The following is a 17396-nucleotide window of genomic DNA, read 5'->3' on the forward strand; positions in this document are numbered from 1 at the left end:
TTGTTCTGCGCCTATCTCCAATTTTTCCTGTATATGTCTTGTTTTTATATATATATAGTTATATGCAAATTATCTCCCTCTTTAGCCTGTGAGCTCCTTGAGAATGGGAACTTCTTTTTTTTTTTGCATTTTTTTGTATTCTCAGTCCTTTGCACAGCATAGGTTCTTAATAGATGCTTGCTGATTTGACTTGCCTAGACTTAACATGTTGTGTCTCCCTAGTACACAATCAGGATTATTACACAAAATGTAGGAGACAGCTATGTGACCTAGTAAACAGAGAGCAGGGCCTCGAATCAGGAAGCTCTGACTTCAAATCCAACCTGAGACATTTACTAGCTATGTGACTCCAGGCAAACTTAACTCTGTTTGGCCTCAGTTTCCTCATCTGTAAAATGAACTGGAGAAGGAAATGACAAACCACTCTAGTATCTTTGCGAAGAAAACCTCAAATGGGATCCAGAAGAGTCAGACACAACTTAAAGTGACTCAACAGGAACAAAATGTGCCAGGCTTAAAACTTGAGTTATATGAGCTCTTTGAAGGCAGAAACTATTGAGTTTTGTCTTTGTATCTCTATTGCTTAGCATAGTGCCTGACAAGTAGGAGCTTAATAAATACTTGCTTATTTGATTGTTTATTAATCACCCTGTGTCTTCCAAAGGTTTTCTCCTCTGGTTCTCCTCCGGTTCCCTCTAGTTCTGATGACTCAGACATCATAGTAATGTGGGTCCCTTTGGAGTCCTGGTAAAGTTGCGTCTGGAGACTAGTCAAAAGGTTAGCTAATTATCTTATTCCAGCAAGGTTATGCCGTCCCAACTCGTCTGCAAACCCCAAATTCTGAATTCAAATCTTTTGTTTTGTCCTCCTTTTCTCACACCCTCTTAGGACTTGGCTTCTCCAAGACTCTCATTTTTTTTTTTTTTATATCTTTCTGATTCAGGACAAAGGAAGATAGAGGAAGAACAGTAGAACAAGAACTCTTTGTGGAAAATTCCAGACTAGAACCTAGAAAAAATGCTAATGGAACATCCTGAGTCCTCTGGCTTCTGCTGCTTTCCCCTACCCTGGCCATGCGGCACAATTTAAGAACACCCAAAAGCTAAGGGATAGTAGATGCTAAATTGAATAAACTATTTTGTGGTCTCGGGTAGGAAAGGCTAAGACTTTTTCAAGGACTTTTTTGTCCATCTGCTCATATTCAGGGAGTGCTTATCAGAATGAATATTTATCCCTCTCCTTTCTGTTACTGTGAAGAAATTAGTCCTTCCTCAGCCCCTGCCCCAGTTTTCTTTCTTTCTTTTTTTTTTTTTTTTGGTGTTTCTTTTACTTTTCAAAAAGTCCAGATGTAATTAATATGAACCAAATGTTCTGAGTATGGGGTTCTGGCCCCCTGGAATCACCTTGTGGGTGGTCTTTGGTTTAGAAAAGTGATGGAGCTTTGAGTGTTCTCCCAGACCTGCTTGGGTTGAAAGGGCCTCTGGATAAAGGACTCCCCCAGGCTCACTTTCCCTAAGCACAGTGAAGGACATGACAGGGATATAGGTAATTGGTGGGTCTGGAGGAAGAACTAACCCCACTTCGCCCAAAGTAGCCATGATATACTGGAAAGTTCAAGAATTATTGATTCCTGTCTGGTAGGCTGGGAATGGGGAGGGGGGAGATAGTCATTGAGTCTGTTTCCTTATCTCTAAGTGGGACCAAGTTTTAGCAATCCTTTATTGAAAGAAGGATCTCCAGTGCCTAAGTATTTTGCCCTTGACCCATCCCAATTGAGGTTGCTCACCCCACAGCTTGGTGATGGGAAATTTTTCTAAAACTTAACCTAAATCCAGTTGTTAGGCAGGGATGGGTAAGGTTCCAAGTGGATAGGCATTTCTACAATTTCTTTTTTGGAGGAGAAGGGGATATGTTGACAACTCTAAAGGCAGGAGCCCCTACTCTTCTAGATCAGATGAGGTGGGACCTATGGACTTTTCTCCAAGAGTATTCTGGCCTGAAACTCAGACTCAAGAGCTTGGAACAGACACCTGGACTCTAGGAGGCCGAGCTGTAGCTGATTTCCGGTTTTTCCGTTGGGAGCTGAAATGACTGCTCCCTCCAGCCAGCATCTGGGTGGAGCAGACAGGGCTAAATCCTGTGACTGACGAGTTACTGAGAGGGAATCTATAGACTGAGCATCCAGCTCTCCTGAACGACTACCCTCTCCTCCCCCAATCCCAAGCCCTACCCATAGCTTCCTACCTAAGATTCTTTACTCATTCTATACTCTGCTGACCTGGTGCCCTAATGTGTAAAAGGGTTTTGAAATATATCAAGTATTAAACAAATAGAAGATATTACTATGATGTGGTCAGCAATGTTAGGCATTGTGCAGATGAACCTGGCATTCTAGGCCTGCTCCAACCTACCTTTCTCAGTTGATCTCCAACTCCAGCCTTCACATACCAGTTAAGCTAGTCTGCTTAATGTTCTGGGAGCATGACCCACAACATTCCCTTTACTTGAATGCCCTTCTTTTGGGGCCCAGATCAGACATCAAGTCTTCCAGAGAGTCTACTCAGATTCTTGCTGATATGAATAAATAAAAGCTAATAGAGAGAAATATAAGTCTTACATTTGGATTCAAATAGTCAATGTTACTGTGTCGCAAAGAAGAGATAGAAGAAAATATCTCTCTTTGGTCCTCTGCATTTGCACAAGTGAGAGGCCATGGGTATGGGGTGTTGCACATGAGATTTTAATGTATTGATTGTTTTGCTGAATTTTCTTCCTCTTAAAAAATTCTTTGTTATAAGAGATAGTTCTATAGGAGGCGTAAGGGGATGGATACAGGGGGCAAGGTAGGTGATATAAAAGCAAAAGATATCAATAAAAATCTATTTAAAAAGTCATTGTTGCAAGGATAAGATGACTAGATAACAGTTTGACTGGAAGAGATCTGGGGGTAGGAGTTGATGGGGTGATATGATAGACAGGAAAGCAATGTGATTTGAGACTGCCAGGAATAAAAAGTTGAGAGTTCTTCTATACACCACCCTGTCTGGACCACATTTAGAGTACCATATTCAGTTGTGGCGGCCACACTTTAGGCAGGACAGCGATGAGCTGAAGAGTGCCCAGAGGAGGGCCATCTGAATGCGAAATGATTGAAGGTCCTGAGGCTGTTTAGCCTAGAGAATACGTGAGGGTTGAGTGGGTAGGCAGAATGAGAAGAATACTGTTCTTCAAGCCCTTCAAGGACTGTTACATGGAAGGGAGATTTGCTTTGTTCTTTTGAATCTTGGGAGACAGAGCTAGAAGCAGTGGGGAGAAGATGAATGCAAGAAGGTAAGTTTAGATTTTGACAGAAGTGTGATGTCTATTCCATAAGAAGACATTATTTGACAATTAGATATATCCAAAAGGGAATGGGTGGCTGTAAGAGGGCGTGGGCTCCCTATGTTGCTCCCACCTTTACACCCATGAACCTTGTAGTCTTAGGAAAGGCTGGATGGGTGTCTGGTTTTGTGATTGAAGGGATTCTTTTTCAGGTAAAGGTCTGATTTGATGGTCACTCAGGTACCTTCCAACCCCAAAAACCTGTGATTCTGTGTCCTCTCCCTCTTTTGGCACTTTGATGCTCTGTTAGAGCCCTTATTACAGTATACTTCATAGCTTTACTTATGAAATTTCGTCCTCCCTTCTACACTGCATGCCCCTTGAAAGCAGGAACTAATGTTGCTTCTAACATGTAGCACAAGGTGCTTCATACTCCAAAAATATTTGTTGAATTGAATTGCAATCAGAGGCATGGAGCATATTCTCCTTCAAGAAGTAGATTCTCCTTCAAGGAGCATATTCTCTTATGTTTGGCTTCCAAAAAAAATTAACTGTTGAAGAAATCTAAATATTTCCCAATAAATACAATGCAGTTGGACCAGCCTAGTAAAAGCATGGGACTTGCCCCTCCTCAAAGGCAATGGAACTGAGGCAAAGGGACCATGGGGATCAGGGCAGGGAAATTGTCCCATGTCTTTTCCAGGCAGGCATCCTGACTGGGTGAAAATCCCTTCAAAGTTTGGGAGTGGGGACAGAGGTTCAATCCAGCTACTTCTGAGTGCCATTATTGAGTTTGTCACCCACGCTCTAGGAGAATCAACGCAGTACTTTAAGAAAAGCCTCAGATAAATACTGAATGGGCCGAAGAGAATTCCTGAGATCATAGACTACAGAGCTGGAAAGATCTTTAGAGATTATCTAATCCCACCCTCTCATTTTGCAGAAAAGGAAACCTAGGTTCAGATGGGATAAGTCATTTGCCCAAGGTCACACAAGGTAGGAAACAGAAGAGCCAATATTCAAACCCAGGATCTTTGATTCCAAAGACAGTGTGGTGGGATAAATATAGCACTGGACCTGGCATCAGGAAGACCATTCCTGTTACTATGCATGTGACCATGCTAACCTCAGTTTCCTCATATGCAAAATGGGGATGGTAGGAATACCTTTAGTGCCATTTGCACTTTTGTGTAAAGTGTTTTGCAAACTCTTAAGGCATCATCCACATGTCAGTTATTATTGTTAGTTAGTGCTTTTTCCACATATATCAGGCTACCTCCGAAGCGAAGGCCCAGGGCTCTTTTCCTTGACAGGGATTTAGGACAGCTTCTGTGCCCCACTGTCCTACTCTGAAGGCCTGATGGGGAGGCCACTTGCCAAACCCCTGGAGTCTGTCCATAGATCCATCAGCAGTCACCTTCCTCCTGTCAGGAACAGCTCCATGCCAATTTTTGCCTGCTCCTTAGAATGAATTTGGCAATCAAATTTCTGGTAACTGGGAAGAGCCTTTGACATTTTATCTTGGACTCTAGAATTTCTACGCACTACATATGGCATGCTATCCTTTAGCCATTCATTTGACAAGCCTTTAATGGGAAGGGAAAGGAACAAGCATTTATATAAGTATCTGAAGCTGGATTTGAATTCAAGTCTATCTGACTCCAAACCCAGTGCTCTATCTACTGTGCTGCCTAGTTGCCCACCTATTGGTCACCCCCTGGAGGCCTAACCCTGTACTAGTTGCTATAGGAATATTCATTGTAGCCCTTGACTTTAGGAAGTTTAGGATATATTTGGGAAGACAAAATGTAGAAATGTCAAAATGCCTCCTGGCTCAAAATAACTTGCCCACTGACTTCCTAGAGGAGAAGAGAGCAATAGGGGATGAGGAAGAGAAAGAGAGAAAGGCATTTGAAGGAACAGGAGGTGAGATGAGTAAGGAAGGGGAAGGGGAAGAAATAGTAGAGAAGATGGGAAAGGAGAGAAGTTACAAAGGAAAAGAGAGACAAAGATAAGCTTTGAGAGGAGTGTTAATGAAAGGCAAACTGCCTTTGTCACTGATCTGTACTCAGGTAAGCAATCAGAAATCACTTATCATGTACCTAGTATGTGGCTGGTACTATGCTGGGCTATGGGCAAAAGAGAACATAAAATTAAATTAAATTAAAAAATGGTCCCTGCCTTTGAGGGTGGATTAGAGCCATTTGTTCCATTGGCCACGAAGACAACTGAATTAGGAGCTATGGAGTGCTTAGAACTTGGTCAGATATCGAATATGCCAAGGCCATCCATTGCATTCTGGGCCATCACCAGTCATCCTGACTTTTGTCTTGCCACTGGACTTCCATTACTCAGGAAGAGAGAGTGAGGCTGGTGACTTTGGTGACTCTACCTCACTTAAATCCAATTTACTCTCAAGTCTACACATCACCCTGTGAGATCAATGGTCTTCTTAGAAAATGAAGGAGGAAAAACAACTCCCTCATTTTGCAGGTGAGGAAACTAAAGCAGAGAGAGTTTAAATGATTTGTTCAGTCAGTATCTAAGGGTGGGATCAGGACTTGGGTGCCATTGACTGGAAACCTGAGATTCAACCATTACATCATGCCTCTTCTCTTCCTACTCATGATGAGAGCTAGAGGGGAGACCCTGAGGGAGTCTTGAAGACTCCTTAACCCTATCCCCTTCAGACCAAGCCTCAGGCACTGTAAGGGCTATGAATTCCAATACCAGAGGCTTCCTCCTGGCTCTGGTAAAGCAGGCAGCCCTTATCAGATTTTGCTTTGAAGGTATCTGTGACTGTCTGCCCAAATCCCTTCCAGATGTCAGGGCCACCAGTATCCTGGCTGCAGCAGGAATGCTCCAGCTGCCAGACATCTATGACTACACCAGGAGTTCTTAGACTAACAGAAGAGCCTGGGTGTTAGGAACAGAAACAGAGATTCACCTCTCCACAACTCAGATCCAAGAAGGAAGTCAATTGGGTTGGTGCCCTACTCAGGCCCTGGTTGGGAAAGAAGTAGCCTTGTTCACCTCCCTGTAACTGGGGGGAGGACCTAGTAAGGAAGTCAGGAATCCCAAATCTCAGATTTGAAAGGTACCTCAGGGGTTATCTAGTCCAACCTGTACCTGAAGATCAGTCTCCGGCATTCATCCAATCTCCACTTAAAGATCTCCAGGGACAGGAATGTTGGTCTATTCTGCTTTTGGATAATTCTAATTATTACTTTTTCCTTAAATCAAATCTGAATCTTTATAACTTCCTCTTCATTATCCATTGAACCTAGTTTTATACTTCTCTGGGACAGGTAGAAATCTAATCCTTCTTTAACAAGACAATCCTTCTCCTACTAGAAGCTAGTTGAATACTCTCTCCAGGTTCTTCCTCTACCTGTCTGATCACTTCTCTGTCTCCTTTGTTGGGTTATCATCCATATCTCTCTTTGGGTGTGGTCTTTCCCAAAGTTCTGCCCCTAGGCCCTCTTTGAAGTCTTTTCCTTTATAGTCTCTGGGTGACCTCATAGTCTCTTATGGATCTAACTATCATCTTTCTGAAGGCAGTTTTATGGAGACTCAGTGGATGGAATGTTGGTCAGATCTGGCCTTAGACACTTTCTAGCTGTGTAATCTTGGGCAAGTCATTTAACCTCTATTTACCTTGATCCACTGTAGGAGGAAATGGTGAACCACACCTGTATCTTTGCCAAGAGAACCTCATGAACAGTATATTCCACTGGGTCATGAAGAGTTGGATACAACTGAAGGAACAAAATCATCTCTGTGCATATGACTGTCTTCTCTGTCTGTCTTTATTTCTCTCTCTCTCTCTCACACACACACATACACACACACGCACACAATTTCTCTCCCTGATTCTCCATTAAACTTTAGTAACATATCATTGATTATCTACTGAACATTTCAAACTTGACTGTCCTAGAAGTCCAAGAAGACCTGAGTTCAAATCTACCCTCAGATACTTACTAGTTGTGTGACTTGGTCAAATCATTTAACTTCTCTTTGCCTCAGTTTCCTCAACTGTAAAATAAGGATAATAATAGCACTTATCTCCCAGGCTTGTTATGAGGATCAAATAAGATATTTGAAAAGTCCTTTACACAGTGCCTGGCACATAGCAAGGTCTGTTTCCTTCTCCTTCCTCATGCTTGGAATGTACTTTCTCACCTGCATCTCATTGAGTCTCTTACTTTCTTTAACATGCAGCTCAGACACTCTCTTGACCTTTTCTTATTTCCCTCAACTGCTACGTAACACTGGACCTTTTACAAAGGAGTATTTACTTCAAAAGATAATCACAAATATAACAAATTTATTTCCCCAACAAGTGGGAGGTATAATCTTCCTTCCCCCTTGTATCACCTCCATCTCTGGGGAGAAAAAGAGGATTGTTGGGTTCCTAGCTTAGCTTGGTTTCCATAGAGCACAGATGTGGTTCTAAGTTCAAAACTCCCTTCAGGCTCTAGTTCCAGGTGTCCTTCCTCATCAGGGCTTTCATGCCTGCCTGGCTGTACCATCCCTCCTGCCATCCTGGCTCTAATTTCAACAACCTCATTTACCTTTGCTGCTCTCCCTTGGGACATGCTCTAGTTTCTAAGGTGTGATGCTCAAGTGGACGTTCTTTGAAACAAGGTCTGTTTCCTCTACAAAGCCTTCTTCAACTGGTAGAGCCCACATTGATCTTTCTCTTCTTTGTGCTCCTGTAGCATTAATCATTTACCCCATGTATTTTTAATACTTTATTACACACTTGTTGAGTTCTCCCAGTATTTACTGTGTTAATCTCATCTCTTCAACCAGATGACGGACCTTTGTCCTGGAGTTGACCTCCAGGGGATGAACTCTGCCTGTCCAGAACATCACAAAGATCAGAGAGGAGGAACATACAACTAAATCTCACAGATTTAGAATAACTGGAGGTGGGAAGGAGGAAACATTAGGGGTGGGGAAGAAATGTATTTATTAGCCTAAATTATAGAATATGTCTAAAGAAATGCAGTTTGAATAACCTCAGGTATATATATATATATTAACACAAACTAGCAGTAGTGAATAAAATGCCAAGTAGAAATTATGCTTTAGTGAATAAGCTCCTTTATAATTAGATTATCATTAGCAGATAAATGTATATGAACCCAAGGATACTTTTTATTATTGTGAGGGAAGGTGTTAAATATCTACCGTCCCACCTTGACTTCCCTTTCCTTGACTATCTCAACCCCTTTTCTCTAAAAGAGGACACAGGTAAAACCTCTTGGGGTCTAGCTTAGTCATTTTAGGTTATTTCACACTTGGCTCACAGCTGACAGGACAAAGTTCATTCCAGACCGAAATTTATTTCTCTCTCTCTCTCTCTCTCTCTCTGTCAGATGACCATTGAAGAAAAAAGAAATATGGGAAAGGAGGTACCCAGAACTAAATATTATGCACTAGATATGAATTGACTAGGTGTAATAGCAAGTAAAATAGAATCTTTTGCTGTTTCTGTTTTAGTATAATCAAGAAGTATAATGCCTCTATTTGAATATGACTGAGGAGGATCTTTCCCACCCATTATCAGACCTGGGAAGATTTGTAAGAAGGTCCATGCCTTTTGTTAATGAGGCACTAGTTCTCAAAGGATGTGATGCCCTTTGGCTCTAAAAAGCGTAAAAAGACTCTGAGGGTGAGGTTTTATTTTGGGGCTTAGTTTTTGTAAGAGTGTTTATTTGGCCAGATGAGGACTCTGGGAAGCCACTTTAAGGAGATTTAAGGGGCTTTGAGAACCCAGATGTCATGCTTCCCTCTCTGGTAACTATGGTCAGACAGCTGTACCTGTCTTTGAATTATGATCAGGCAGAGGAAGCCATGTCTGTTGACTTTTAATTTCTCTGTATTTTCTTTGAAGTTAAGGGTGCTTACTCCCCTGAATTAGGTGAATGACAAATATGCTTGGTTAAATGAATGATACATGTGCTTGATTAAAGTGGTTGTTAACCCATCAAAAGTTACCTTTTCTTTCATGAATACAAACCTAAGAACTTGTGTTAGCAGGCCCACCTGTGTATGTTGGGCTGCTTAATGATACACTAGGTACTGCATGTTGTGATTATGAGCCCCCAAGTGCCACATTGTAACAAACTGGAAGGTACCCCAGGGAGGGTTACCCCAATGGGGAGCTGGCTAATAATTATTAGCATATCATATAAGAATCACCTGAAGGCATCATGGATATTTGGCCTGGAGATGAGAAAGATTTGGGTTGGGAGTGGGATTTAATCACTCTTTTCAAGTATTCAAAGGACTATGATATAGAAGAAGGATTAGACTAATTTGTTTTTAGAAACCAGAAATATGAAAGATGAGTAGAAGTCATAGACCATGTCAGGACAAACTTCCCAATAGTTAGAGAATTAGGGCTGCCAAGGCAATTAATGAGTTCTGACATGGGGAGAACTTCCAAAGATTCTGAATCTCCTATGATTTAAAGTGAAGACTTGGCTCCTGCGTGTGTGTGTGTGTGTGTGTGTGTGTGTGTGTGTGTGTGTGTGTGTGAGAGAGAGAGAGAGAGAGAGAGAGAGAGAGAGACAGACAGACAGACAGACAGACAGACAGACAGACAGAATGCTCATTGACTTCATTGATCTTGCAGCAGGGACCAGATATGGTTAGACTCAATGGCCTTTGAGGTTCTCTCTAACTCTGAAATTCTGTAATTCTCAGGTAAATGGTCTCTATAAGGCCCTTTCCAGCTCTCAGAGTCTATGGAAGAAATAAAGAAGGAGAGAAAAAAGGAGAGGAAAATATCTGATGCCATATTTGAACAAATGTTTTCTTCATCAGGGGCAGCAAGACGTCCAGGATGCTCTGTCTGGTGAGCTGCCTTTGTGGGTCTCTTGAGTTATTGGCTTGTCCCTATGGTTCATCTGACCTGTCAGCATCTTAGGTCCTGGAGTCATTGAGCACAGAGTCCCAGAGCTGTAAGGACTCTACAGGGGGCTGTGCTCTACTCCCTTACTTCCCTTTCCCCACTTCCTTTGGAAAGATGAGGATCCTGAATCTCCCATTATTTAAGTGAAATCCTGACCCAGCTGTATTAGAGGATAATAAGAAGGGAAACCTGAGTTTTAACAAACACTGCTGGTTTGTGTGTGAGGTTATTTCTTTTTTTTTTCTTTTTTAAAGGACTTAATTTGTCCTTTTATTGGAAGTATCCTTCCTTTTGGAGTAAAAGCACTCCTGACTTCAGCTTCTGTGGAAGATGGGGGTCCTAGAGGGGGCTTGAAACTTAAATAGCACTTTTTGCCTTTTCTCATGGCAAGGCTATGAAGGAACAAGATGGAAAGAGAGAGAGAAAGGTAGAAGAGAATGATGGAAAAGGAGGGAGAGAAAAGGAGTGGGAGAGAGAAAAAGGAGAGGGAAAGGAAGAAGGAATGGGAGAGGGAAAAGGAGAAAGGGAGAGGAAGAGGGAGAGGGGAGGGAGAAGGGAAAGTAGAGAGTGAGGGTGAACTACCTCCCTACAGGGAGATCTACTCTCAGAAATCTCTACCATTTCAAGCATGGAAGTCAAGGGATATGATGGGACTGGATTCCTCCTGTCTCTGTGGCTCTGGGATCTCTCAGTAGGCATTCAAAAAGTTGACTGGCTTACTGGATGTCCTGCTCCAAAATTTATCTGCAGCAAAATTGAATTAAGTTCCTTAGGTAGACACACAGTGTGATACTCAGTGTTCTCTCAGCCAAAGTGATGACTATTTACAGGTACATAGCATAGGTCTTTCCCTCAGGAAAACCCACACACTTTGCTTGAGCAAGAGAGGGTGTTATATGTGTATAAACTTTACCTAATGTCATGAAGCTATTCTTTTTTTAAAATTATTAATTTATTTCTAACATTCATTAAAATTTTTTTTTAGTTCCAAATTCTCTCCCTTCCTCCTGCTCCTCTCTCATCTTTTGAGAAAGTTGGCCATATGATATCAATTATACATGTAAAGCCATGCAAAACATATTTCCATATTAGCCATGTTACAAACAATAAAAAGGAGGAGACAGGAAGTTAAAAAACATGCTTCAATTCGCACTCAGAGTTAAGTAGTTCTCTCTCTAGAGATAGAAAGCATTTTTCATCATGGGTCCTTTGGAATCGTCTTGGATCATTATCTTGATCAGAATAGCTGAGTCTTTCACAGTTGATCATCGTTGCAATATTGTTGTTACTGTATACAATGTTTTCCTGGTTCTGATTACTTTGCCTTGGTTCATATAAGTCTTCCCAGGTTTTTTTATGAAACCATCCTATTCATCATTTTTTATAGCATGAGAGCAATTTTAAAAAATCTATACCATCATGCCTCTCTAACATGTCATGGCCTCTCTTGCTGCCGATAACCTTCCTGAGGGTAGGAATTCTGTGATTAAAAATATCTTTGTATTTCTAGCACTAAACCCAGTTTTTCCCTTTGTTGGTTGTTCAGTTGTTTACGGTCGTGTCTGACTCTGTGATCCTGTTTGGGGTTTTCTTAGCAAAGATACTGGAGTGGTTTGCCACTTCTTTCTCCATCTCATTTTACAGCTGAGGAAATTGAGGAAAACAGGGTTAGGTGACTTACCTAGGATGGCACAGCTAGTATGTGTCTGAGGCCAGATTTGAACTCAGAAAGATGTCTTCCTGACTCCAAGGCCTGTATTCCATCCATTAGGCCACCTAGCTGCCCTGAGGTGATGGCAGGCTAATCATGAAAGTGGAAAATCTTTTAATTCAAATAGAACATTTATCTAGAGTCTACTAGTCTTCCTGTAGGAAGAATTAAAAGCTTTTCTACTTTCATGAGAAGCCTGCCATCATCTCCTAATCTAGTAGTCTTATAAATATAATAGAGACCTGGTACAGTGTAGCATGAAGGGTTAAACCATCATCATAATAAAGATAGTAGTAATTAGAATTTATACGGTGCTTTGAAGTTTGCTTTACATATGTTATAATTTGATTCTTACAACAACCCTGTGAATTAGATACTATTAAAAAAAAAAACCCAACTCAGAGTAGATTTCTGTTATATCACCTTTAGCCTACCTACACCATGGATGGAATTCCTGTTCCCCTAACCTGGTGTTTTAAAGGGGTTACCTTATAGGTTTTTAAAATGGAATGATTCAGTAAAGTTTGTTTGGTTGTTTGCTTCCCCAGACTGTCTCCCAGGTAGTAAAATTCTATTCCAGGCATCCCTGAGCACATGTGCTGTAGAAACTGGTGGATTGGGGAATGCTTAGTCTCCAGTGAATAGCCAATCTATCGTCAAAATACATGACTGACTAGAAATTCAGAGATTCCTAGCATTGTTGTATACCTCCTAGTTATTCATGATTCTCTCCTGTCTTGGAATAATTCCCCTTATTCCCTCTTCCCTCTTTTCCACCTCTACCCTTCCCGAGGTGGGATGCTGAAAAGCACAAGGTCTGTTTGGAAGGGTAGTGGAAAGAGTAGTCAGTCTAAATGGATTTGAGAATCTGCCCTCAAGTTTATCAGGTCCAGAACACAGATTTAATGCTAGAAGAAGCTTTTGAAATCAACTAGCCCACCCTCTTTACAGATAAGGAAACCGAGGCAGATATAAAATGATTTGCCCATGCTGATAGTAAATGGCATAGATGAGAATCTGATCCTGGCTCCTCTGACTCCAAATACTGAAATCTCTTCACTGGATCACACATTTGTGTGATCCTTGGGTAAGTTTGTTTCTTAACCACACTGAGTCTAATGAAGGGGTTGGGAGGAGTGACCTCTTAAGTTCCTTTCAGCTCTAAATCTTAGGATTTTCCTATAAATCTCCAGCTGGATACCAGGCCCTGATAGATCATGACTCAGCTTTCTTTCAACAACTTTCTTTTATCATATGTATAAATGACCAGGCATATATAAGCTGGCACATTAATGCACACATTCCTAAGTCCCAATGTATCTGACCACATGTGAGATGAGAGCCTCAGGTACCAAGTTTTGTTTGAGAGAAGAGGATTTTTAATTACCCATACAGGTGGAGGTGGTTTGGTGAAAAGGACGGGAGACAGAAGACCTGAGTGAATCCTGACTACCACTTACAGCTATCTGATTCTGAGAGGGTCATTTCTCTTTGCTGAACATCAGTTTTCCCTATCTGTAAAATGGAAACACTTACATTCACATTACCTGTGTGTAGGGTGGCTAAGGAAATTGATGTATAAACCTATAATAATTCACATAAAAATGTGAATTATTAGTTTCTTCCTAAGATTTTCTTCCATATGATTTCTCCCTCCCATTTGTTTCTAGCTGTTGTAACTCCTAGTCACAGGCATACTAATTTTTTTTTGGTGCCAAAATTGATCCTGGGCCATGTTTGTTGACTCCTTGCTAAGTACTAATCATTAGACTGTTGAGAGAAGAAGTGAGAGAGCCTTTGAGGCTGGGGAATCAGGGGAAGGTGAGGAGGCTATCCTGGTTGGAGACAATCTGTTAATAAACGTTTATTAAGTGCCTACTCTGTTCCAGGCATCGGATGGCAGGGTTTGGGTAGATGAGGACGAAGATAAGATTAGAAGACATAGGGACTGAATTGTGGAGCTGTATAAGCTGCTGGTGATCCACCCCCAGCTTGTTCTTATTTTGTATATTTATATATGTACATTTTATTTGTCTAATAGAATATAAGCTCCTTGAGGGCAGGGACTTTTTTTTTTTTTGTATCCTCACTACCTAGGACAATGCTTGCTATGTTGTAAGTTTTAATAATGCTCATTGATTGTAGCACATCTCTCGGAGCACTCTGCACTAAGGTACCCAATGATTCTATAACTGACAGCATGTCTTCGCAAAATGCTTTCCCATCCATGATCTTACTTGAACCTCAAAATTGCCCTGTGATAAAGGCAGGACAGGGATGCTTCTCCTGATTTGTAAAAACTGAGACTTAAAGAGCCAAAGCAAGAGAGTCTGGATGACTCCCCTGTTAGAAGGGCTGTTAAGGGGATTCTTATATGAACACAACTCAGAATCACGGCAGAGGAAAGGCTAAAATCAGTAGGCAACACTCAGCACTGGGTGCAATCTGTCCACTTGTGTAGCCAGCCAACCAAATAACCATGGCCCCCACGCTAAAGGTTCGAGATTCAGTTTGCACCCTTTTGAAAAAAAAAAATTTTTGTTTTTTTTGCACACTCTGCAGAAAAATACTCAACACAGGCCACATGCACTTAGGAATGCAGTTTTGCAAAACCCCTTACTTCTCATTCCACTTTCTGCTGGTGGGACCAGCCAAGGCCCTGTGGCTCAAGGAATCACAAATGCCTTTAGCAGCTCTGTGCACCCTCCCCCTAAGTAAAATCCCAGTGTCGAGGAGCAAGACAGTATATGAAGTAGATGGGGAGCTATAAAGACGTTTTAAAAGGGGCAATAAAAGTTTTGGGTTTCAGATCGTCTTACTGAAGAGGAGAATAACAGACAGGAAATTTCAGTAGCAGACACGACAAAGGTCACAGTGCTCAGACTACACCTTAGACAAAAACACCATCTAATGAAAGCAGAGAGGACTTGCTGGCCTGGGCTCAAGTGCGCTCCCATGCCAGCCTCCCACCAGCACCAGGTTACAATAGACTGTTTTGTCTACGTTGCTGTAAATGTTTATAAGGCTTCCCTGCATTTGTACTGCCGGAGGTAAGCCTCACCCTCCGCCAGAGCTCAGCTTCCACTCCCCCTCCAAGCAGGAGGTTGCGTCATGGGGGGGGGGGAGCAGACAAGGGAAGGGGTGAGAAGGGGACCGAGGAAGGGGCAGCTGAGGGTGGGCAGCAGCAGAGCTCACGTACACAGGGCATCCAAGTGTGGCACAACTGCTTAGTGGATGTGGAGAATGGCTGTTCTCCCCAGGCCCCATCCCTAGAAAACATTCAGGACTCAGAAATGGTGGGGGTGGGGCACGGGGTTGGGGTGGGGTGTGGGGGGGTGAAGCTGTGACTACTCTTGCTGCTCTGGGAGGGGTGTCTGTAGGTGGGGGCAGAGGGTTGGGAGGGTGAGGGAGGGAGGGAGTACAATGAAGGAGTACTGGACATTGAATTAGGGGGCTTGGATTTGAATCCCTGCTCCTTCCTTTATCACTTGCGTGACTAGGTGAGTGAGGCCTTCTGGGGCCTCAGTTATCTGGTGTGCAAAACGTAGGCGATGAACTCTACGATCATGAATGATTCTCCCAGCTCAAAGTCCAAGATCCTGTGATTTTGCAAAGGAGTGGAGGGACTGGGCTAAGGGAGGTCCAGGGAGGGGAAGATTTCAGATAAAGTAGATTGTAAACAGAACAGGGTATTAGGTTTTTTTGTGGATCTCTCACACAGCCCCTGGGGCAGTAGTAGGCTGTGATCCTACTGGGTCATCGAGTCAGGTCTTCTTGGCTTAACTTGTCAGAGATTCTCCAGGGAGTTCTCCCTTGAACTGGGAGCCATTGTGATAGGCTGCCTGGTGTAGGTCCACCCCAAATAGGAGTTAGGAACCCTGAGTTCACAACTGTGTGGCCTTGGGCAACTTATGGCCTCTGTCTGAGTCATCTGTGAAATGGTCAAAACAGTTCCTGTAATACCTATCTCACAGAGTTGTTATGAGGAGAGTGTGTTGCAGACCTTAAAGAAGTACACAAATGTGATTTATTATTACTGGGTCACAGATTTAGACCTGGAAGGAATTGGAGGTCATCTAGTCCAACTCCTTTATTTTCCAGCTGAGGAAATGGAGGCCTAGAGAAGTGACTTATCTCAGGTCATGTAGGTTGGACTGGAGAGTCAGGAATTATTCTTTTCCATCTTCTTATCTTTTTCTGATGGAGTTATTTTTTTAATTGGACCTGTGATTTTTATCTGTGTCGGTGCTCCCCATAAGGCACTTATATCATGATTTCCCTCCCACCACCTTCTGAGAACTCTAGGTCTGTAAGTTGCCTGGGGCACTGAGAGATGAAGTGACTATCTCTGGGCTGCAGCCAGGGTAAGTCAGAAGTGGGACTGGAACCCAGGTCTTCCTGGCTCAGAGGCCTCTCTCTATTCACTGTACTGCCCTGTCATTATTACCATTGTTTTTGATATTTGTATTGTATGATTATCGATAATCATCATTATTGTTGTTATTTAGCAAATAGAAGTTAAGTGTGTCTTCCCCATGGGCCTCCTGCAGGCTTACAGGGAGGCTCCATAGAGATGATGTGCATGGAAGCCCTTGGTGAAGGCCCAGACTTCTGGACAAAGGGGAAGGAAGGGCTGTTACTCTTGTGAAGGGCTTTGGAGAGGCTGCCTGAAAGAGGACTAGGTGGAGGAAGCCAGGTCTCAATGGACACCAGTGTAGATCAGCGCTGGCCTAATTGTCCATGACATATAGACCTGGCGCTTCTCCCAGGCAGTCTTCATAAATCAGTTGCTCTGGCTATAGTAAATAGTCTGTTAATGTGGGATGTTATGAGCTTTGCAGACCTCTCCGCCTCCCTCCTCAGGAGCGTCCTTCTTTGCCTCTGATTTTCCATGAGCTGCCAGGGAGCTGGGAGGCCTGGGAGAGAACAAGCTGGAGACAAAGTGCTCAGTGTTCCAGCCAAACCAGGAGGAGGCAAGGGGGGGGGACAAGGGGGTGGAAGCTCTGGGGGTCGGATGGCCTTAAGAGATGTTCTCACCTGCCTGCAGTATCCTCCTCCTCCTCCTCCTCCTCCACTGCCCCAGCCTCACCCCCATGGCCTAGTCTTCCTCTTACAACTCATGGGAAAACTACCTGTCCTTGGAAATACAGTCTGTCCCCAATCACATTTGTGCCTCAGATCATGTGTGAGCTATCTTAGTTGTTTTTGTATGCCTCGGTGTCTTTTGCCTCTCACACTAGTCTATAAGGGCCTGGAGGGCAGGGGTGGTATTTAATTAGGATCATAAGAACAGAGACTTAGAGACAGAGGTGACTTCAGAGGCCATGAAGTCCAACCTCCTCATTTTACAGATGAGAAAACTGAGGCCCAGAGAGCTTAAATGATTGATTAAGGTCACATAGGGAGTAAGACTTGGGATTCATAACCAGGTCTTCT

This window comes from Notamacropus eugenii, chromosome 1 (genome assembly GCF_028372415.1).
Source record: "Notamacropus eugenii isolate mMacEug1 chromosome 1, mMacEug1.pri_v2, whole genome shotgun sequence".
Classification (NCBI taxonomy): Eukaryota; Metazoa; Chordata; class Mammalia; order Diprotodontia; family Macropodidae; genus Notamacropus; species Notamacropus eugenii.